Raw genomic sequence first — 24,744 nt, forward strand, 5'->3', positions numbered from 1 at the left:
ATATTTAATTTCTGTATTACCAAAAATCTAATTCCAGCTTTCTTAAAAACAAATGTAAGTTATTTGACAAACTTACAAAATTATTTAGATGGTGCAACAAATACCATATTAAATATTTCTACAGGTGGCTCATTTTTCAACAACAGTACTATTAGCTTCATTCACATCATTGCTGCTTTATTTAAAAGGTGATTATAAACACTTTGAAACCATGAAACCATTAACTTCCCAGACAATATACTGCATGTTTTCTTATCATTAAACACAAAATAAGTGAGATGTTTATAAATCAAATTCTATACCATTGGACATTGAGTTTGTTTTTTTTAATTTTGATTTAACTGCAATAATGAAGAACAATAAACACACAGAACTGTTGGATATAGATAGAGAATGGAAATGCCAATTGAACAGCGATGTCCGAATCATAAGAAATCTAAAATGCTGAACGTTAGCTGACTCGGATTCTGTTGTGGGTTCCAAGACTATCAAACACTTTACCTCAGATATGATTGGAGTAAAATTCTTCCTATCCCCTCAGCAATGCAACCTAACCCCAAGCTCCAAAAAAAAGAACATTCGTCCACAGCATCAATATAAATTCCTCTGTCTCCTTGGGTAGCAATACTAACTGAGAGCCATGTTATGAGCAGTTTTGTTCTTCATTTCTTTACACATTAGAAGTGGTCCAAATTTATTTTGTTAATCCTTGCAGTTGATGAAAGAAAGACTCTAGGTGCTGTGATACTAAGTGAGACTCGCATGTGTATGCAACACAGACTTATACAGTCTAGATCATCTCATAAAACAATGTGAAGGAAGTAAGCATGAATACAAACATCTTAAATTTTCAAAAATTTGAACATTAATCAATAAAATATTTCCAATGCCTTGGAGCTGTCAAAGCTTAGGTTTGCATCAGATTCATTTCCTTATATGCCACCCTATACACAGACAATCATTGTAAGACCACTTTTAGAAGGTGATCTGCTATATCTCAGCATTGATGCACTTAATCAGATATCTACACAGCGGCCCAACTCCATCCCATCAATTCCATGGGATGAAGCAAAACTTACTATATACTAAACTGTTGGTCCATGTGTTCCCATCAAAACATGGGACAGAGTTTTCCCATTTTCTATTAAAGATTGAAATGCATGGTACCTGGTCTGCCAATGCTCAGAGCAACCTTCATTAAGTAATCTTCTGTTTTTCACCAGATTAATTATTCATCCAAGCTCTTTTGTGCTCTTCTTATGGAACTGCGTGGCAGGATAGGCAGAACTGCTTGCTACTAAGATATTTCAAGGTTCACATCAGTAATATCATATTTAAAATCCATCTGTGCACCACCTAAGATGCTGCAAGCTAGGAACTGCCCCGACACTGAAATGCACTAAGGAGTAGGCTCAGAAAGCAAATCACATTCCCCACTTCGTGGATAGGGACCTGAGGCTGTTGGAATAGAATGGTGGAGAGGAGGGCAGTTATTTACTGCCTCAGGAGGCCACACAACCAGACATAGCCAGCCTGGACCTAGACAGTAACCCAGATCAGTGCTGTGTTCCAAGTTTAGAAAGAATGCCCAGTAGTACAGTAGCAAATTTAATGATATTCTGTGCTATTACAAGGCCATCACCTTCTCTGTACTACCTTTCACTCAGGGGGCCCTTTTTCATCTAACTCTGCCTCTGTAGAATTATGAACCACAATTCTATTGCATGCTTCAAGCACTTACCAACCTTATCCTCCAAAACTACTAACTTGTCCTTTTCTCTGCACTTCCTACTGGGGACATCTTCACCATCTCCCCTGTTACTGCATTATCACCATCTGCTTTTCCATCTACTTCCATCACAATCAATGCTCCCTTGTTCTAACTGCAGGAAGATTTCACTCATCTGCAAGACTGATGCCTCTACAGCACCAATCTGACCTCTCTATATTCCCTGCACTGCTTGCATTTGACCTGCAGGACTAACTATGGCCCAGTCCCCACAGTCTGCTAGGACCAAGTGCCTGAGTGACAGTGGTCAATCCCCTGGACTGGGATTAGATGAGCCTCTTGACTGACTATAGCTATATCTCTGACTTACTATAGTCCTCCTTGACCCCACTAAGCACTGGTCTCCTTTGATTTTCAACCATTATAAATTGGTGGAAGCACATGCTGAGGGTTTACTGTATAATCTGTTGGCACTTATTACATCACAGAGCCCTAAATCTGGAGTCAATGAGAATAAGGAGCAAAACTGCTGGTTTGAATCATGCCTGACACAAAGGGGAATGGCTGTGGTTGTTGAAAGTCAGTGATCTCTGCAGATGTTCCTGAAGATAACATCCTTGATCAAACCATCTTCAGCTATTTCATCAATCACCTTCCCTCCCTTATAAGACCGGGGGAAGATTAGATTCGCTACAGTATGGAAACAGGCCCATTGGCCCACACCACCCCTCCGAAGAGTTACCCACCCAGACCCACTCCTCTACCGTATATTTACCCCTGACTAATGCACCTAACTCTATGGGAGATTTAGCATGGCCAATTCAACTGATCTGCACATCGTTTGGATTGTGGAAGGAAACCAGAGTACCCAGAGGAAACCCACGCAGACTCCGGGAGAATGTGCAAACTCCACACAGACAATCGCCCAAGGCGGGAATTAAACTCAGATCCTGGGCGCTGTGATGCAGCGGTGCTAACCACTGAGACACAACCTTTGTGTCACTTACTATTCCGAATGGTTTATGTAATTATCCAGAAAGAGGGAACCGGGCTATTTTAAGTAAAATTTATGTTTAATATGTACCAGATTGTAAAGTTTGGAATGCATTGTCTTTACAATAGATATAAAAAGGATTGTTCATCCTTTTTTTTCTGCATTATTGCACTATGTTTCATAAGAATTCAGAACGAGTGGCACTTTGTTTATTTTCTTGTTTTGGTGACTGTAATCATCTGAGACCATTTTAAATTGTTTACTCTTAAGAGATAGAATTCAGAATCAAAGCAGTTATGATAAATCTCTGCAATGCAATACTTCAGCCAGAGTCAATATGCCAAGTACACTTTCAGACATCTTATTATAGAGAGAAGATTAAAGCTATGGAAGACACAGTATAGATTCACAAAATAATGCCAAGGATGTCCCAGATGTTCACTAATGGTTCAATAATGGTCAGCGCCATTCATAACTCCTGAAGCAGTCCATGTCCAAATGCTGCAAGACCTGAACAATCTCCAGGTTTGGATTGACAAGTGGAAAGCAATAGTCATGTCAGACATGTGCTAGGCAATGACCATCTCCAACAAGAACCTCCAGAGAATCTAAACATTGCTCTTTGACATTCAGTGACATTACTATCACTGAATTCCCCAACATCAATAGCCTGGGATGAAAAGTAGAGTTTCCCATTGACAGAAACTGAACAAGCCATTTAAATAGCATGGCTGCAAGAGCAAGTCCGAGGTCTTGAATTCAACCATACTTTTTGAAAGTAAATTTCCTTGTCTGACAATTCTGTGAAGAAACTGCCACCCCCGTCTCTATTACATACCTTTAATAGCTAACAACTGATTTCACAATACGGGGAAAATATTTTTCCTTATTTAACCAATTAAAAAGCATTTATAAATGTAAAAGTCTTCTTGAATCATTTCCAATTCACAGCTCCAGGATAAATAATTCCAGTATTTCAAATCTGTCAGAGCCATTGCTTTCCATCCTTGGCATTATTTTGTGAATCTATACTGTGTCTTCCATAGCTTTAATCTTCTCTCTATAATAAGATGTCTGAAAGTGTACTTGGCATATTGACTCTGGCTGAAGTATTGCATTGCAGAGATTTATCATAACTGCTTTGATTCTGAATTCTATCTCTTAAGAGTAAACAATTTAAAATGGTCTCAGATGATTACAGTCACCAAAACAAGAAAATAAACAAAGTGCCACTTGTTCTGAATTCTTATGAAACATAGTGCAATAATGCAGAAAAAAAAGGATGAACAATCCTTTTTATATCTATTGTAAAGACAATGCATTCCAAACTTTACAATCTGGTACATATTAAACATAAATTTTACTTAAAATAGCCCGGTTCCCTCTTTCTGGATAATTACATAAACCATTCGGAATAGTAAGTGACACAAAGGTTGTAGTTACAGTTCTGAGAATCATTGGGTTGTTACTATGACAAAACTGTTAACAGCAATTTGCAAAATATATCGAGCTGAAAAACTGCAAAATTTTTCTAAAATCACTTGTTACATCACACTCCCCAAATAGATATCTCCTTCCTGGAAACTATGGAAGTTATGAAATTTTGAAACCTTTGGCTTTTGTATTCCTGAAATAGCACTTTTAATTACTAATTATCCTGAATGCTAAATGGACATTTCATATATGTAACTCAAGAAAAGAATTCTGTGTTTAATTTAGGATAATTTAGTTTTTTCTTTATTGGTCATTAATTTACAATTCAGTTCCTCAAGTGGAACCTAATGAAAAAGTATTGAATTAAATCGAAGCAATGCTGTTCATTTTGCTGCAGATAATATCATTGGACTATTGGGCATTTTCAGTGGTGACTGTAAGCTAAGATACTCAGATTTCAGTGTGTATAGATCATAGGAATGGGCTATTCTACGCAGCAGGTCCATGTCAATGTTTTTATTGCACATGAGCCACTCTTCTTCACCTAACCCCATGAGCCTGTGTATGGCTTAACTTACATATTAGATACGTTCTGAAGATCTCCATAGATTGTTCTGAGATGAGTTCAATGCAATCAAATTTCGTCACTGTTTTTTTCCTTCTGACCATGTCAGGAGACCAAATTTAGACAGGATGCTTTAAATGTTAAAAAGGAAATTGGCACAACTTCGGAGTCAACTCCAATATTGCTATCAAAGATCTGGGGAATGATTCAATAGCAGAGCATCTGGGTTCAACTTTAGTTCCAATAGTCTACATTCAACAGAATCTGCATAATCCAGCAAGAATTTAACACATTCTCCCCAAACGGAATTTCAAGGACAGTCCAGTATGGGATTGTAGTCACCCAGATTAGACTGGTTATTCCATTGCAAACTAATGTACTAAAGAAAATTCATTACAGATTTCAAGACAGTCCAAATGACAGCATAGAATTGATTATCCACCTCAGACTTCAATTTGTCAAGCAGCAAGATGCAGGAAGAATCTAACTCCACTAACATGTATTTTTTATTTATCTCTCCCTTGTCTCCTTGTTTAGATTTCTCTGGAATGCATTGATGCTGTTTGTCTCAACTTTTCCTTGTGGTAGCAAGTTCCACATTCTAACCAGCCTAAGAGTAAAGAAGGCCATGGGAAAGGGTAGCTGGGCATAGAGACATATTGGCCCTCTAACGTGAGATTGGGGGATGTGTACATTGATATAGGGTGGCCTTGGGGCAATATAAACCTTGGAGGATGGATAAATGGGCCGGGGGCGGAACAGGGAGTATGAGGAACCATGGGAGTGGATGTATTGTTATGGAGTGTCATAAGGCATATGAAGAGTCATGGGGATGTTTAGAGGAGCATAGAATTGATTGTTTGGGGCCTGGTGTGTGTGGGCAAGGTGTACAGTCAGGAGGGATGTTATATATTTTGGTTTTATTTTAAAATTTTGACTATAGTTTTGGCATCCCAAAGCAGGTTTTCTGACCTGGCTGCCTCTGGAGTTGCTACGTGTGTGCTTATCTCGCTGTTTCCATGGACAGGATGTAATTGCCAGGGAGACAGACCAGTCCAGCACCCTCAGGTTCTGCTGGAGAGATGCACACACATGCATTCCATCATCCCAGCCCTTTATTCTCAGGACTGAAGATGTGAAACCAAGATCAAAGAATTTCCCCCTTCCTCACAAGGAGTCAAGGTGGTACCCAGAGAGACGCAGTGGAGGAGAATCCATTCACAAGCCCCTCATTGCCAGGCTGTCCACCTCCACCTGGCCTGCACCCCTCACCACCAACAACCCCCCTTTCCCAAAACAACTCTTGGAAGTTGAAGCTAGGGAGGTTCTACTTGCCTCAATAATGCCATTAACCAGTCTGGGCAAACCAGACATAATGCACCTGAGGTTTCCTGACCAAATCTCCAGATTCAATGAGTTCAAGTTACTGTGCTAGACCCTCCTGACTGATAGGTGCTTCCATCGACCTCTATGAGGACCACTCATCTAAGACTTTGAGACGTGGCCATTGCTTGCTCGATGTGCAGGGCATTTGCCACATAAGTTGCTGGTACATGAGCAGTGTGAGATTGGTTTAGCACACTGCTGTACAGCACAGCATATATCCCCTTAAATGAGGTCTGCTGAACCAGCAGGGCAAGCTGCCTGGTGGTTTGATTGTGCTAACTGGCAAGGCAAGGCAAGGCAGGGATATTTTGAGCATTCAAGTGAGCAAGTATTAAGACAAGCTCTGAGATGCAGCCTTGTCTAATCCATGAGCTGGTTGTTTCTCTGTGTGCACAAAGTGTCACCTCAGCCTTTTAATATTCGTTGTCAGTGTGCTGTGTAATGCATGTCTGTGCTTCCTTAGCAACCTGTAATTGGGTTGGAGGTGTGCAATGATGGTCATCAGGGATTTGTAGATGGCAAAGATCTTGGATAAGAGGTCTGTGTGGTTGGTAGCCATAGATTGTACCATGAATGGCATTTGGTGCTGAGTGAACCAGAGACTATCAGTGTCAAGATGAAGTCACCAGCTACCCATTCCGATATCCATGTTGAGAATTCTTCACATCTGGCTTGTTTGCTGCCGTTGGTAAGATAGGATGGTGAATTTTAGTTACATTATTTGCCACTTAAATAATTGTTAATAAGAAACATACTAATTCAGACAGAATTTACTTGATTTGCACATGGATGTAATGCCACAGAAAATGATCAGTGGCAATCTAATAGAATTGAGAACTTTCACAGAGAAAGGAATAAATGATCAACATTGACAAAAAGGAATACATCAATAAACACAGCATTGGTGTGGTATCAAGTTTCCTTTGTTAGACATGCTTGAGGAGCAGAGCAAGAACAATAAAAAGTGAAGAGTGTAATTAACTCACTCAACCTCTTCTACTGAATTATTTCAGCCAATTCTCCACTTCCTAAAAATGGTAAAAGCTGCTCTTGCACCACACGTCAAAATAAAAGTTCAAAACTACCATGAAACAATAACTGCTGTAAGCAAATCTCCCATAGTGTTGCTCATAATGACTCATTTTACCTTATGACTTTGTCTGTGACTCATTGGGATTTGTTTTGTAATTTATGCTTTGCTTTTCTGTTCTAGCTGTCGCATTTTTAAGAATAATATACAATGAACTTTTTAAAAAATAAAATTGTCATTTAGAATTATTTAAACATTGCTGAATAGTTTGGCACAAACATGTTGCCTTTTTAAATACTTATTTTCTCATTCATCTGACTTTATTAGACTATTGTACTAAGCTGTTGCAATCTTTTTATCTTTTACTTTGTAGTTCAAGGCTCAAAAGAATTCTATAAAATAAAGACTTTCTCATCTTTGTGTTCACACAAAAACCATCCATCACTAATTTAAAAACAGAGATGGATCTCATCTCTGATTAGGGGCACCATAATTGATGGCTTACTCCTGTACACGCTCAGTGAAAGCAGTGAACAGTGGGAAAATCCAGAAGCTGACATTAAACAAACAAACATTGCAGTTCAAAGAAATTAGCCCAGAAATTCTGCAGAGATGCTAGCTTACTTCGAGACCAAAATTCATGTTTCTCTTCATTTTGGATGTGGATCCTGTGCTGCCTTCAGCAGATACTGTAATGTAGTCACTCCAATTGAGTCCTGAATACCCTGTTTGCCCTTTCAATTAATTCAAGTTTAACTCCTATATGGACAGAAATGTACATTTAAATTTCAGATGCCTTATTTACTTAAAAGAAAATGAAGTAAAAGAGTAATATTTCACACCAATTTGCACCTTTCTCCTTTTCTTAGGAAAATCGTTTTCTATTGATTTTCTATCACAGTACTTACCCTGCTACCTATTTACTTCTTCATTATAATTCCACTAATTTACCTACCAGAAAGTGATCGAATTGAAAAATATTTACACACGACACAATGGGTTTTGCATTGAAAGTGGTTGAAAAATATTCATTGGGGCAATAGTAGTTGTGATTGCATTTTGGACTAAATAATGCATTCTGGTCCATATAGTATTCTGGCTTATGATGAGACAGCAAAATATGTTAAAATGTGATCAGATTTGTTAATATACCAGTTTTTGTTTTACTAATTTCCACTGCAAATACATTTCAATTCAACTTTATTCCTTTGAGGTAGCTGCTTCTGTGTAACATAGACATTTTTAAAAATTGTATTATAAAGGTAGGTTTAATATAATTAAAAATTAGCTAAGTTAATCAAGCAGTTCTAACATAAATTAATATTGATTCATAGTATTAGTTTGAGAAGGGCCAATATTATTCTAAGACATATGTTGACAGCATAATTCTTGATGAATAATTGCACCATTATTCTTTTGAAAGCACATTATCCCATATGAATGTTTTAGTATATTTTAAATGTTCTAGTATTGATTTCCAATTTTCCTTTTCCAAGAAAATCCAATCCAAATTACCTATTGCACCTGCATTAACCCTGGAACAACAACCCTAAGTACATTTAAAGTGTAGATCTTTCCTGGAGCTATAGTCAACAATTGGGAGAATTCTGTGAACATTCACTCCTATTGTATTAAGCATACAGTTCAGTTTTATATGTGAGTAGCCTTCTTAATTTTTCTAAGCATCTCTTCTTGGTGTATGTGCCTAGACAGTAACAAAAAGAAGTTCCAATGGCCTACTTTATGCCCGAAGGTTTATGAACTCATTCTGTGTATCTGTGTGCCCTACTTCTGCACAACTGCTCACCCATTTATTTTTGATTTTCTAGTTCAGCATCACAACAGGTTGTACGGTTGCCCTAAATTCTATAGACATTTGATATATTAAAAGAATTTAAACTGGATTTTTGTTCCCAGGTCAGTAGCAGAGTTGGGACATCTCTGCTGGTCTCTGCAACCCCAGACTAAGAGCAGAGGCTGCTGGTTGTAGGGGTGGGTTTTGCAGAAGGCCTGCCTCAGTGAGTTGACATTGAATCACAGAATTGTTACAATGCTGAAGCAAGCTATTCAGCCCATCATGTCTGCACTTGCTCTGAGCATTTTTATTTAGTGCCAATCCCCTGATTTTTCCACATAATCCTGCTTGTTATTTATATTTAAGAAATCATCCAATGCTCTTGAATGCCTCAGTTGCATCTGCTTCCATCACAATTCTAAGAAATGCATTCCCCATCCTAATTATGATTTGGAGATGCCTGTGTTGGACTGGGGTGTACAAAGTTAAAAATCACACAACACCAGGTTATAGTCCAACAGGTTTCATTGGAAGCACACTAGCTTTCGGAGCGTTGCTCCTTCATCAGGTGATAATGGAGGGGCTCAATCCTAAAACACAGAATTTATAGCAAAAATTTACAGTGTGATGTAACTGAAATTATACATTGGAAAAATTAATTGTCTGTTAAGTCTTTTATCTGTTTGAATTCCATGATAGTTTCACTTCTTTCATGTGTAAATCACAAAACCTTTTTTTTAAAAAGTCGCATTCTCAGGTTAGCTGCTAACAATGGTGATAGCTAGGCAATATGTTGAAGGTGTTAGCCCTCTGTGTTCTCTGTCTATGCCATGATGTTTAGATTGACTTTAATCTAAAAAATGAGATAAGAGTTTTACATGAATTCATGCAGTTTTTGAACTCAGTTCTACATGAATGCATGCAGTTTTTGAGCAAAGTACAGTGTAATCCTGCAAGTACAAACTCGCCCCACAAAATATATGTGTGCATCTGGGTCTTTGTCTGTGTGTGTGTGTGTGTCTGTCTGGGTTGGGGGTTGTGAGTGTGAGAAAGTGTATGTGTGTGTGTAGTGAGTGTAGAGTGTCTTAAGTTTGTGAGGGGGTGCATGTGGAAGGGTGTGTGCGGGTGTCTGTGTGCACGTCTGTGTGTGTGTGTGTGTGTGTGTGTGTGTGTATGTGTGTGTGTACAGTGCAATGATGGTCACCTGTAATGTGACATGAACCCAAGGTCCCAGTTGAGGCCCTCCCTATGGGTACTGAACTTAGCTATCAGCCTCTGCTCAGCCACTTTTCACTGCTGTCTGTCCTGAAGTCCGCCTTGGAGGATGGTCACCCAAAGATCCGAGGTCGAATGACCTGGACCACTGAAGTGTTCCCCAACTGAGAGGGAACACTCCTGTCTGTTGATTGTTGTGCGGTGCCCATTCGTCCGTTGTCGTAGCCTTTGCTCGGTTTCCCCAATGTACCATGCCTCAGGGCATCCTGCAACGTATAAGATAGACAACATTGGCTGAGTCACATGAGTACCTGCCATGTACAAGGTGGGAAGTGTCCCCACATGTAATGGTGGTATCTATGTCCACACTCTGACACGTTCTTGCAGCGCCTACCATGACCGAGCGAAGCCTTTGGTTCTCGATCCATTTATGAGTGGGAACATTTTCTCCATATGTTCTCTCTACAGACACCTATTGATTGTGAAAACTCCATTCAATCTGGGCCTTAGTGATACAAACAAATTGGGAACTAATGACCAGATTTCAGAATGGGAAGATATACTACCAAACTATGAAGTGCACAATTGGCTTCATTTACATAGCGATAGCTTGGAAAGCTGACATCATTGGACCTGGTTAGAACCTGCAGTATTCCTCATATTGAGAGGCCACAATATTCCATCATGCAGGACTAAACTATTGCTATTTGACTAAGTCTCTGCTGTAAACTTTCATTTTAAAACTCATGTAGAATTAGCTGATATATTAGCTACAGAGATTATTGCTGGAGAAATAGGATATTATTCTCAGATATTCTTTCCATTATTTTGTTTAGTAAGCATAAAAATGGTAGCATGATGTATATTAGCTAATATTTGAAATCAGGTGCACGACGTAACTAATAACATTCAAATGCTGGTATATGTTGAATAAAAATGTTATACCATGCATGAATTTCAGTAATCATCGCTTCTAGAATAAAACTAAATATAACTCTAATCAAACGAAAATAGTTAATGCCTGCTTGGGCGTTAATTGTTGGGCTTAAAAGTTTTCTTAAAAATTACACATTTCTGACAAGCTTTTTTGAAATAGACTCCAAATGGAAAAATATGAATTGTAGAAAAGTGTAGGTCAGCAGGAAGTAAACAGTCTAGTGCCAGTGAGTTTAATCCTAATTGTTGAATATCCCTAACATGAAAGGAATCAAGAACTTTTCCATACTATTTACAGATCTTAAGTGCACATGTTCTACAACCTTTAACTACTATAAATTGCTCAGATGTGTACCTTTTTTAAAATGCATATTTTCAGAAGATCTGATGTGTCATTGATTCTCATAATTTTTCAGTAATTTGGCCTGTTTCTCTGGCTCTGTACATTTTATTCTTCATCCTCTAGACTACTCAATTACAACCATTTCTAAAATGTCCAGTTTAAAATATTTTCATTTAATCCTTTATCTTGATGCTATTCCTTCATTGCAACAACCATTTATCATCTCCACTTCCAAGAACAATGGGGCTAAGGGAATTTTTTTTTCAAGGAGTGGCTAATAACAGCACTTGAGGATTAATTAGGCATTAAACATATCACGAAATCAAACAGCATTCTCATCACTCTTTGTGACCTCTTTTAAAAAAAAGTTGTGGAGCTTCTGAAGTATATAAAATTAACTCACAGCATTAAAGACATTCTGTTATTCTCTGGGCCAGAATTGCTTAATGACCATGACCTTTTAAACTCAGAAGTTTTAAATGGAATTCTCCAAGAGGCCATAGAAAGGATGAAACTTGCCAAGCAATGTCCCTTAGTCGCTTGCTGAATCTGCTCCTATTTGATTTCCAGTTCAACAGAAATACTATTTTTTTGCGCAGTCTTCTGTTTACCTGTACACATTTGAAAATAAAAATTGTGTTCTACCTGACATAAGAAAGGGACTTAGCTAAAGGGTCAAAAATTGTAAAAATAATGGAGGAGAAATACTGCAAAGTCCCCACTTGATTCTGAATTGTGGGTCAATTAAGTCCTATGGATTACCCATTATAAAAGCATTAAATTTTAGTGGACTTCACTGCATTGAGCTATTTATTTTTCCATTAAATATAACTATAATGGCAAAATTATTTTCACCATTTCTTTCCGGGCAGTTCTGTTTAGGCTTCTCACTATTGTCCGAATGAGTTTTCTGCAAAATTTTAAAAATCACACAACACCAGGTTATAGTCCAACAGGTTTAATTGGAAGCACACTAGCTTTCGGAGCGATGCTCCTTCATCAGGTCGCTCCGAAAGCTAGTGTGCTTCCAATTAAACCTGTTGGACTATAACCTGGTGTTGTGTGATTTTTAACTGGGGCTTTTGCCCGAAACGTTGATTTCGCTGCTCGTTGGATGCTGCCTGAACTGCTGTGCTCTTCCAGCACCACTAATCCAGTATTTGATTTTCAGCATCTGCAGTCATTGTTTTTACCTTGTTGATTTTTAACTTTGTCCACCCCAGTCCATCTCCAAATCATGCAAAATTTTAATAACAGAGAGCAGGGGGTTTGAATTCTAAGGATGTAGTCTGGATATGTGAACATTGAACATAACTAAAAGTTCAGAAGATGATGCATTGAATGGAAAAAATGTTATTAGTGAGTGAATCCTCTCACTCTCTAATAGGAGACTTCCTTGAGTGGCAAGAGTAATTAGGTTGGAGATTGTTTCCCTTAGGCCAAACCAGACAGATTATGAATGTGGTATTCTATTTGACCCTCATTTGAGATCAATCCCATAGCCTTTGCAGTTACAAAAGACTGTTACCTTCACTTCACTAATATGCTTTAGCCACTCTGTTGCTGACACCTTCATATTTGCTACTTTGACCTCTGGACTTTAGTCAAATGTTCTTGTTAATCTCTCTTCCTTCACCCTCCATGTATTGCAACATGTACAAAACTCTGATTCAAACTAACTGGAAGATAAATTATAGAATAACATAGCAGTGGGAAATCATATAATTGAGATGCACAGAGTACAAAATAACAATAGTTCCGTAATGTGAAAAGAGAGGGCATCAAAATAAAGTCTTCCTTGAATGGAAATACTAACATTGCATTAAAACTTAAAATGCTGCAATATTAGGATTAATAGTACTAAAAATCATAAGGAATATTAAAGTGTAGTACAATAACAACTTGCATTTATATAGTTACATTAATGTAACAAAATATTCAAGTCGTTTCATGAAACATTATAAAACATAATTTGACACGAAGCTACATGAGGATAGGTGTCTAAATATTTAGTCAAATAGATAGGTTCAAAGGAATTCTGTTAAGGAGAAAAGTAAGGCCAAGTGGTGAACAGGTTTAGAGAGGGAATTCCAAAACTTGTGGGCTAGGCAGCTAAAAAGAACACTTATCAATGGGTGAGAAATTAAAATCAGGATGCTCAACAGTCGGAGTTAAAACTGTACAAAAAAATGCAAATAGTCCTGGGACAAGAGCAGATCAAGGAGGAATGTGGAGGTGCCAATGTTGGACTGGGGTGGACAAAGCCTGAAGTCACACAACACCAGGTTATAGTTGAACAGGTTTATTTGAAATCACCCAAGCTTTCGGAGCACAGCCCTTTTGTCAGGTGCAGAGATGAGACCACGGAGGATTTTTAAAACATGGATGAGAACTTTAAAAATCAAGCCATTGTGACTTAGTATAGCCAAGCGAGCAAAGGAATGGTGAGTGGAAGAGATTTGTTGCAAGTGAGGACATGAACTTTGGATGGGATCAAATTTTTGGTACATAGAATGAAGAGATGAGGGTGGGGAAGGAAGAAGTCACCAGGCATGGATGAAGGGAGAAATGTTGAAGTCGGACAATGTTACAGTATTAAAGTAGACAGTCTTAGTCATGAATGGATGTATGTTTTGAAAGCTCATCTGGGGTTAAATATGACACGGAAGTATCAACCTTATCAACAGCCAGTGAAGTATGGTGTCTGTGACAGGAGAGCAGGGTTGTTGGTGATGTTCAGAAATAACGATGGAAACTTTACCAACCAGAGTAAAGTTCGACTGCTAAGACTGAATGTTTACCTGACTGCCCCTCAATGTGGCACAGCATTGGCTCAATGCAGCAGGATTCTGACCCAGTAATGGTGACATTTCAGTGGGGTTGGTGGGGGGGGGGGGGGGGTAGATCCTGCTCATTAACCAGCTGCTTAATGAAATCAGTTAACCTCTACCTGCTGAGGAGAGGTGGGTAGCTGAGCTATTGCACATTCTTACTCCTGAGACTTTCCCATGGTATTGGGAAGTTTTCTTGGTGGATGTTGCCTTAATGAGAAACAGAAGGTGACCAAGGTGTCCTTTTTGTTATTAGAAAGTTCTGGAGGACCAGGGAAGTAGGTTAATATTTAAGGTGATTCTTTGACTTTGATCAGGTAGAAATGGAACAACATAACTGTGGCCCCATCGAAGCTGAATGATAGCATAGAGGAGTTGGAAGAGGATGATGTTGTAAATTGTGTCAAAGGCTGCAGACAGGTCATCCATGAAGGAATAGTTTACTTTTTTCACAATCACATAGGATGTCAATTACAATAGGGCTGGAAACCTGACTTGAGGGATTCAAAGGTGGAGTTCTAGAAAAGGCAAACAAGGGTTTGTTATGTAGTGACAAAATGATAAAATAGATTATAATGTGGTTTTAAAAGCAAATTTAAAAAATGGTTTAGAGATGGTAGAATTATGCAAGTTATAATTTGAGACGAGAAAGGTAAGGCAGAGATTAAATAAATATTTTGCATTTCTTTTCACAAATGATCATGGAACTGAGAATACAATTGTCATAGGAGAAGATAAAAAAGGACTGATTAAATGAATTTTCAAAAAAGAAATTATCTGAAAAATAATAATAAAAAACTTAAGCTAGTCAGTCCACTGGAACGAAGGTATTAAAATAAATTAGAATTCTATCACATCATCCAACTCCACCTCTTTATGAGCTCATTATCTGCTGAAATCATCATCCGTGCCATTTTTTACTACCCCTTGACTTGACAATTCCAATGCTCTCCCAATGGGCCTCCCTTCATGTTCTATAATGCTGAGGTCATCAAAAGCTCTGCTGTTTGTGTCCTAACACACTTCAGGTGAAGTTGCTCACTGAACAACATTGACTCTCAGTTAAGCAAAAAATCTTGTTTTTCAAAAATTTACATCCTTGTTTACAAATCCTAAAAAGCCTCACTACTCCTTATGTCTGTAAACCTCTGAATATACGATTTAAGCAATAAGGGTGAAAACTACAAGAGCAAAGAACTAATGTTGAATCCATAAGTAGTGATTAGGTAACGATTAATGCATTGCATACAACTTGTGGCTGTCCATTATAGAAAGCACATGAATTCCATGGACAGCATGCAAATTAGAATCACTAGAATGAAGCCAAAATGTTACAGTATAGTTATGGGTGTGAGTTGAGATAATGGTCCAATTTCCGTTGGACCAGGTGAGGCTTGACAGAAGACTTTTAAAGTGTTCCATGAAAGGAAAATACAGTTTCCTCTATACGGGATATCTGATGGAGAGGTATCAATTTAAAATGATAACTAGAAAAGTGAGAACAAATATTCACAGAATTAATTTTGGAATGTCTAATGTTTTGTCATAGGCAGTGGCTGAGAAAAGGAATAAATATTTGTATCAGTTGAATAACGGAATTGTTTTTGAACAAAGTTAAAGAACAACACAAATAGTTTATTTTTGCTTTCAAGTAGTACTGAAGCGGTTGCTTTTTTGAGGTCATTGTTGGGCCAAGGAACACGGAGTCTTACTTTGCAGCAAAAATATTGTCCATGATCTTGGCGTGTTTAATGCTGACATTGTGTTGCTGTACTTGAAGTGGTTCATTTCAGAATGAAACTCCCATGTCATCAGCAAAAATAAAAAAGTGCACTATTGACATTATTGTTCTTTCTCATTTAAGTAAATTCAGCAAGTGCAGACTCCCAATGTGGGTTGAAATCAGTGTTAACTATGACACATCCTACAGGAGTTCAGTCCTTCTTGAATTTGCCTTGTTCCAGTCGTCTCTCCAGGACAAGTTGTGTTATAAATCAGTTCAATCAAAAGCACTGATGTTTTTTATTACAATAGTGAATGGGAGTATTAAGTTTGGCCCATCTCATGTGCCACACTGTTAGACTGCTTCCCTGCCACCTTCCCTGCCACCTGTTTTTAAAGTTTGAATTTGGCATGATCCTAATTGGATGTGAATCTCATTTTTCTAATGAGTAGAAGGGAAGGGAACATGAGGCTTAGTGGTCCTTAAAAATGGATATAGATTCATAGTGCATTATTAATCTGTGCCCATTCATTCTGATGCTGGCAGCATGCAAATATCATGCTGTCTGCTCATTACCATGATGGTACGTGCAGACAGTGTTAAACTCACTGTTGAGTGACTGCCCACTCCAGCGGGGATGTGTAGTCTCAGGTTTATGTGAGACTCGAGCCACTTAAAACCAGCCAGCATCTCTTAAAGGGAGAAGTGCATTTTGATTGTGACAGGTTCTGGAAGATGGGGAAGAATAAGAAAAAAGAACAAATGTTTTTGCATGTTATACATTCAGCGTATTCCAATGTTCTCCAAGGAGCACTGGAGTGCAGAAGGTCGCCAACAGAAGACAGGTCCTCTATCTGTACGGGCCAGAAGGCCTTTCAGACTGACAGTGGGAGCAGGTAGTTGTTTACATCTATGCCAGCAGACAAGTCCCAAAGGGCTAAGTACAGTGCCAAAAGAAATTCAATGATCTCATGTGAAGGGTTAAGGCTACTGTAACCATGTTCAAACACTATGTCCTTGCACCTGAGCTATTAATCTCAAACATTTCTCACTTCACCATCCCTCTTTCACACACCTACCAACAACCTTTATTGATCAAGACTCAAACTTCATATTCATAGCTACACCTCATGCTCACACACTTCACACTCTTGCAAGCTCCGGATCCATATATCACAACTTACACGCATTGCTCATCAACCACGATAGGCAAATCACTAACAAGGTTGCATTTGCTAGACAAAATGGTACAGAACTCCATGCAATGCCATAGCTAGAGAGGGCTAGGCATGGCTGCATGTCTTCATCCTGAGGGGAGATAGAATATACCCTTAGTGGAATAGCCATAACTTATGAAGATGACACAATGTTCATTTTATCCACTTTATTGCATCCCATCTGCCCCTAATGCCACAATCCTGATTTACAAGCTGCAGGTGCAGTTAGAGTCATCGAGATGTACAGCATGGAAAAAGACCTTCGGTCCAACCTGTCCATGCCGACCAGATATCCCAACTCAATCTAGTCCCACCTGCCAGCAACCGGCCCATATCCCTCCAAACCCTTCCTATTTATATACCCATCCAAATGCCTCTTGACTGTTACAATTGGACCAATCTCCACCACTTCCTCTGGCAGCTCATTCCATACACATACCACACTATGTGAAAAAGTTGCCCTTTAGGTCTCTTTTATATATTTCCCCTCTCACCCTAAACCTATGCCCTCTAGTTCTGGACTCCTCGGCCTCAGGGAAAAGACTTTGCCTATTTATCCTATCCATGCCCTTTATAATTTTGTAAATCTCTACAAGGTCACCCCTCAGCCTCCGACGCTCCAGGGAAAACAGCCCCAGCCTGTTCAGCCTCTCCCTATAGCTCAAATCCTCCAAACCTGGCAATATCCTTGTAAATCTTTTCTGAACCCTTTCAAATTTCACAACATCATCCCGATAGGAAAGAGACCAGAATTGCACGCAGTATTCCAACAGTGGCTTAACCAATGTCCTGTACAGCCGCAACACGACCTCCCAACTCCTGTACTCAATACTCTGACCATTAAAATAAAGCATACCAAATGCCTTCTTCACTATTCTATCTACCTGCGACTCCACTTTCAAGGAGCTATGAACCTGCACTCCAAGGTCTTTGTTCAGTGACACTCCCTAGGACCTAACCATTAAGTGTATAAGCCCTGCTAAGATTTGCCTTCCTAAAATGCAGCACCTCGCATTTATCTGAATTAAACTCCATCTGCCACTTCTCAGCCCATTGGCCCATCTGGTCAAGATACTGTTTTAATCGGACGTAACCTTCTTCACTGTCCACTACACCTCCAATTTTGGTGTCATCTGCAAACTTACTAACTGTACCTCTTATGCTCGCTTCCAAATCATTTATGTAAATGACAAAAAGTAGAGGACCCAGCACCGATCCTTGTGGCACTCCACTGGTCACAGGCCTCCAGTCTGAAAAACAACCCTCCACCACCACCCTCTATTTTCTAACTTTGAGCCAGTACTGAATCCAAATAGCTAGCTCTCTCTGTATTCCATGAGATCTAACCTAGATAATCAGTCTCCCATGGGGAGCCTTGTTGATGGAAACATATGAAATAGGAGCAGAAGTAGTTCATTCATCCTCTCCAGACGGCACCATCATTCAGTAAGATTATGGCTGCTCTGTTGCTGTTTTGAATTGCACATTTGCATCTCCTCCTAGGTGCCTTGGTTGCCCTGTCTAATAAGAATTCATCTACTTCTGTCTTACAAATATACAATGACCTGAGCATTTTGGGGATAATGACCGTAACTCTAATTCTGAAAGCTTTTTTGGAAAGGAATAGGCATAGTGCTGATGTAAAGTGGCTAAATTGTGAGAAGGTCAACTTCAATATCATTAGACAGGATCTAGCAACTATAGTTCAGAATTACTACTTGCAGGCAAGTCTACATTTGAAAAGTGGGAATCTTTTAAAAGTAGAATAGTGAGTTCAGGGCCAGCATTTTCCTCCACGAGTGAAAGGCAAGGGCAGTGGGTAGGCCAAGGGAACCCTGGATTTCAAGGGATATTGAGAGTTTGATAAAACAAAAAGAAAGAAGCATGAAAAACAGGGGAATCCCTTTAAAAGCACAAATAATGTAAGGGGATGTTTAAAAAGGAAATCTGTGGAGAGAAAAACTATTTTGAGTCCACTATGACTTTTCCTCAGAACTCTGAATTTAACAATATCTTAAATGTTCCTCTCTTCATAGGTGCAGTTAAGATCTGCTGAGTTTCTCCAACCCTTTGTTTTTATTGATCTTGTGAATCTCCTCTGAACCATCTCTAATTCAGTTACGTACTTTCTTAAATAAGGAGATAAAAACTGCACATTGTATTTGTGATGTTGTGTCACAAAAGCAATGTCTAACTAAAGCTTAATATCCTCATGTCTTAAAATTCTCTTGTAATAAATATTAGCATCCCATTAGCCTTGCTGATTAATTTTTGTACCTGACATTAACATTTGTGACTCAAACACTAGAGCACCTAACTCCTCTGCACCCAAGACTTCTTCAGTTCTCCATTTAAGTAATAGTCCACTTGTTTTATTTTTCATATCCAACATTGAACAACTGCATATTGTATTCCAGTCTGCCAGATCTTTGTCAACACACCCAACCTATCTATATTTGTCTGCAACCTCCTTCTGTCTCCCTCACAATGTACTTTTCTACTTGTCTTGGTGTCATCTGTGAATTTAGCTACCATGTTTTTGTCCCCTTCATCTAAATCACTGATGTAAATTGTAAAAGAAAAACTGGTGCCCCAGCACAGAGGCCTGTCAGATCCCAGTCATCACAGCCTACTAATTAAACAAAGACACATTTTTGCATACTCTGTTCTCTGCTAGCCAGCCAAGCTTCTATTCATATTACCCCCATCCCTACATCATGAGCTTTTATTTTCTACAATCACCTTTCATATGGCACCTTATCAATGCCTTCTGGAAACTCATGTGTAATACATCTACAGGCTCCCCTTTATCCACAGTGTATGTAGCTCCTTCAAAGAATTCCCATAAATTCATCCAATATGATTTGCCTTTGATGAAGCCATGCTTACCCTTTCTAGTTACCATGAATACAGCTACAATCACTTTAATGATCGATTCTAACACTCTCCCCACAACAGACAACAAGCGAATTGGCCTATCGTTTCCTGTTTTCTGCCTTCCTCCCTCTTTGAATAGAGGAGTCATATTTGTTATGTTCAAGTCATTTTTTTTTTCTATTCATTTGTGGAATGTAGGCATTGCTGGCTAGCCAGCCTGTCCCTAGTTGCCCTTGAGAAGGTAGTGGTGAGCTGCCTTCTTGAACTGCTGCAGTCCACCTGCTGTGGGTTGACCCACCATGCCATTAGGGATGGAATTCCAGGATTTTGACCCAGCGACGGTGAAGGACCAGCAATATGTTTCCAAGTCAGGATGTGGTCGTGGGTTTGGAAGGTGCCATCTGAGGATCTTGGGTGAATTTCTGCGTTGCCTCTTGTAGATAGTATACACAGCTACTACTGGTGGTGAAGGGAGTGGATGCTTGTGGATGTAGTACCAATCAAGCATGCTGCTTTGTCCTGAATGGTATTGAGGAATCAGGAGGTGAGTTACTCACCACAGTATCCCTAGCCTCTGACTTGCTCTTGTAGCCATTGTAATAATGTGAGTCCAGTGAGGATTATGATTAATGGCAATTCCCAGAATGTTGATATGGGGATTCAGAGATTAGAACACCATTGAATATCAAGTGGTGGTGGTTAGATTGTCTCTCATTAATGATGGTCATAGCCTGACATTTGTGTGATACGAATGTTACTTGCCACTTACCAGCGCAAGCTTAGATACTGTCCAGATCTTGTTGCAATTGAACATGGTCTGCTTCAGTATCTGAGGAGACGCAAATACTGCGAAGATTGTGAAATCATTGGTGAACGTCTCCACTGCTGACCTTATGATGGAGGGATGGTCATCAATGAAGCAGCTGAAGATGGTTGGGCCAAGGACATACCCTGAGGAAATCCTGCAGAGATTTCCTGAGATGACTGACTTCCAACAACCACAGCCATCTTCCTATGTGTCAGGTATGATTCCAATCACTGGAGAGTTTGCCCACTGATACCCATTGATTCCATATTTGCTAGGGCCTCTTGATGCCAGACACAGTCGAATGAAACCTTGATGTCAAGGGCTGTCACTCTCACCTCACCTCTGGAATTCAAGCTCTCTTGTCTATGTTTGAACTAAGCCTGTAATGAGGTTAGGACCTGAGTGTCCCTGGTGGAGTCCAAACTGAGAATTATTAAGTCAGTTGGACCATTTCCTGTGTGGGGAATTTTAGAAAATTAGCATTAACACCTCAACCTCATTCGCAATCTCTTTTGAGACCCTAGGATGCAGTACACCTGGACTTTGAGATTTGAGATCCCATAGTTGCATCAGCTTGCTTTGTACCACTTGCCTCAGGATTGTAATTTTAAATTTACCTCTTCCTTCCTCCCCTGATTTATAGCAATGACTGGAATGATTTTATATCCACTGTAGTAAAGCCGGAAGTAAAATATTTGTTCACTTCACCTGCCCTTTCATTATTATCTCCTATTAACTCCCCATTCTCACTCTCTATGGGGCCAAAACACACTTTACTCATTCATTTCCTTTTTAAATGCAAAGAGAAACTCTTGCTATCAGTTTCTACATTCCGAGCCAACATTCTGCAATTCTGATTAGCTAATCCTAATTAATCTTTCAGTAATTTACTACTGTTCTTTATATTCTGACCAACCGTAAGACCAAAAGAAATAGAAAAAGGAGTAGGCCATTTGGCCATCGAACTCGCTCTGCTATTCAATACGATCATGGTGAATCCAACACTCCTCATGTCCATGTTCTGTCTCTTTCCCCATAACCTTTGATTTCCCTATTGATCAAGAATCCATCAGGCCAACAAATCATCTATGCACTTAGGCCTGAAATTTGATGCTTTATTTCTAAATATTTAGTTAACCCTAGATGGTGTTTCCTCCCTTGAGAATAGTTCTTTATTTCATGTATTCTGAAAATCCACTTAAATCCCCATTGTATCTCTATTGATCTATCCTCTACCCTAGTGTGCCATTTCATTTCAAATGGTTCAGCTTTTATGCTCACAAAGTTGCCCTTATTTACGTACCAGAGCTACTCAGTTCCAGAATTGGAACTCATTGCAGACTTGGTTCAAAAATGGACAAAAGAGCTCATTGCCAGAGATATGGTGAGAATTACTTCCTTTAACATCCAGGCAACATTTGATCAAGTATGCCATCAAGAAGCCCAGTAAAACTAGGAAACTGCTGGTTGGAGTCATAGCAGGCACAAAGCAAGATGCTCATGGTCACCGGACAATTTTAGGACACCATTGTACAAGGTCCTTAGGATAATATCCTTGCTCCAATTACCTTCACCTGCTTCTTCAATAACCTTCTTTCCATTATAAGGTCAGAAGTGGGATGTTACCTTGTGTATGCAATGTGAAGTACCATTTCCAATTCCTCAGACACTGAAGAAGTCCATGTCCAAATGCAGTAAGACTGGACAACATTCAAACTTTGGCTGATAAATTGTGAGTAACATTTGAACTACACAAATGCCAGATAATGATTGTCTCAAACATGAGACATTCCCATCGCCAACACCCCAAACTCCATCCATATCTTGATGTTCTTAGATATTAGAGTTGGTCTTTATCTGTACCTTTTCTACAGTTGTAACGTTATATTTTGCATTCTGTTCTATAACCCTGATGTACATATGTAAGGTATGATTTGTCTGGCTAGCACACAAAGCAATGCTTTTCACTTTATCTTGGTACATGTAACAATAATAAATCAAATCAAAGGTATTGCCATTGCTGAATGCTCCACTATCAACGCTTTGGGGTTACTATTGACCAGAACCAAATGGGATCAATTATAATAAATTATGTAGCCACAAGAGGTCAGTAACCAGGAATTCTGCAAAATGTAACTCAGCTTCTGACTCCTAAATGATTGACAATTATCTATAAGGCACAAGTCAGGAGTATGATGGAATACTGTCCACTTTACTGGATGAATGCAACTTCAACAACACTCATGAAGGTCAACAGTATCTAGGACTTAATTGACATCACACCCATTATCTTCAACATTCACTACCTCAACTACCAATGAATAGTGGCAACATCTGTAAAATGCAATGCAACAACTCACCAAGTCTCCAACAGCACCTTTCAAATCTGCAGTCTCTACCATCTAGAAGAACAGGGCAGTCAATGCAAGAGAATACCACCACCTGCAAGTTCCCCATAAAACCAAACACCATCCTGACTTGGAACAACATGTCATTCTTCAAAATTCTAGAACTCCCACTGTAACAACACTGCAGTCTATGGAATGTAGGTACACCTACAACTTTTTAAATATATTCTTTTCAGTGCCCCTTAAGGGCATTGTGTGTCAACCTACAACATGTGGACTGCAGTGGTTCAAGAAGGCAGCTCACCCACCATCTTCTCAAGGGCAATTAGGGTTGGGTAATAAATTATTCTGGTCAGCTAGGGGATGTCCCAATCCCATATGAATTTTAATATATGCATATGTGCCTCCCTACTGACTGCAGTAGTTTAAGAAAGCAGCTCGACACAACCTTCTCAAGGGGGCTATTAGGACTGGTCAATAAATGCTGTCCTAGCTAGCAACACCTGAAAAAATTTTAAAGATCTGAATAATGTACTCAGATTTAGGTCATGTAGCATTAGCTTGTTAGCATGCAAGAGGGGTTTGTTGCTGTATACAAGTGCAGACTGGCTGCAGATACCAGTCTTTAAAATAGCTCATAGGTTCTCACAGCAATCCTGCAATCCATCATATAAAAAACTGCTGGGATAACTGGGAAGTTGGTGGTAGGACTATCAGAAGCTCAAAAGAGTGCAAAGTAGGTGTCTCCCTTCAGGTACTCCCACTACTGCTACTCTGCCAGTGCAAACATCCAACCAGCCCAGACTGCTGACACCCACACTAAGGTGGCGCAGATTGAAGCTAAGCTTTTTAGACCCAGAACTCCATGGAGTTGTCTTGCAAATCCATGTACAAGGATATGTGCAGGCTCCTTCAAGCCATACCACAGACACTATATTAGCTTTGTGTAGGAATATGTAGGATGGGCTGTCCTTCCTGTAAGCTCAGTTGTGCAAGTTTAAGAGAATGCATGATATTGAATATTCGGGTTGTAAATAATGGCATTAGAGTCAAATTAATGTTACACACTAACAGTACCAACAGTGCAGAATAAATGCTTCCACTGCCCACACTAATGGCCTGCTCAAAATAGTATCAAACATATCTCTAGTAAAGTGTGCATGTGACACAGAAGCCATTTTAGAGACAAACCTACAAATGAGACTGCAGGTGCTTCATAATTGAATTTTCTGGCCAAGGTTTTAGATAAAATGAGTGCAGGCAGTCGGAATCCAGCTCTGAATGAATCTGCGGAGACAGAATAAAGTTCTCATTAATTGTTGTGGTTCTGTTCACTGAGCTGGGAGTTTGTCTTGCAAATGTTTCGTCCCCTGTCTAGGTGACATCCTCACTGAGGTTGTCACCTAAACAGGGGACGAAACGTTTGCAAGACAAATTCCCAGCTCGGCGAACAGAACCACAACAACGAGCACCCGAGCTACAAATCTTCTCCCAAACTTTGTTCTCATTAATT

General features: G+C 39.3%; 1 protein-coding gene across 2 annotated transcripts in view; it reads left to right on the forward strand.

Moving 5' to 3' along the window:
- Positions 1–24,744, forward strand: part of ildr2 (immunoglobulin-like domain containing receptor 2) — a 133,584-nt gene that overhangs the window by 18,714 nt on the left and 90,126 nt on the right. The window lies entirely within an intron of this gene.

Source organism: Chiloscyllium punctatum, chromosome 15, assembly GCF_047496795.1.
Source record: "Chiloscyllium punctatum isolate Juve2018m chromosome 15, sChiPun1.3, whole genome shotgun sequence".
Taxonomy (NCBI): domain Eukaryota; kingdom Metazoa; phylum Chordata; class Chondrichthyes; order Orectolobiformes; family Hemiscylliidae; genus Chiloscyllium; species Chiloscyllium punctatum.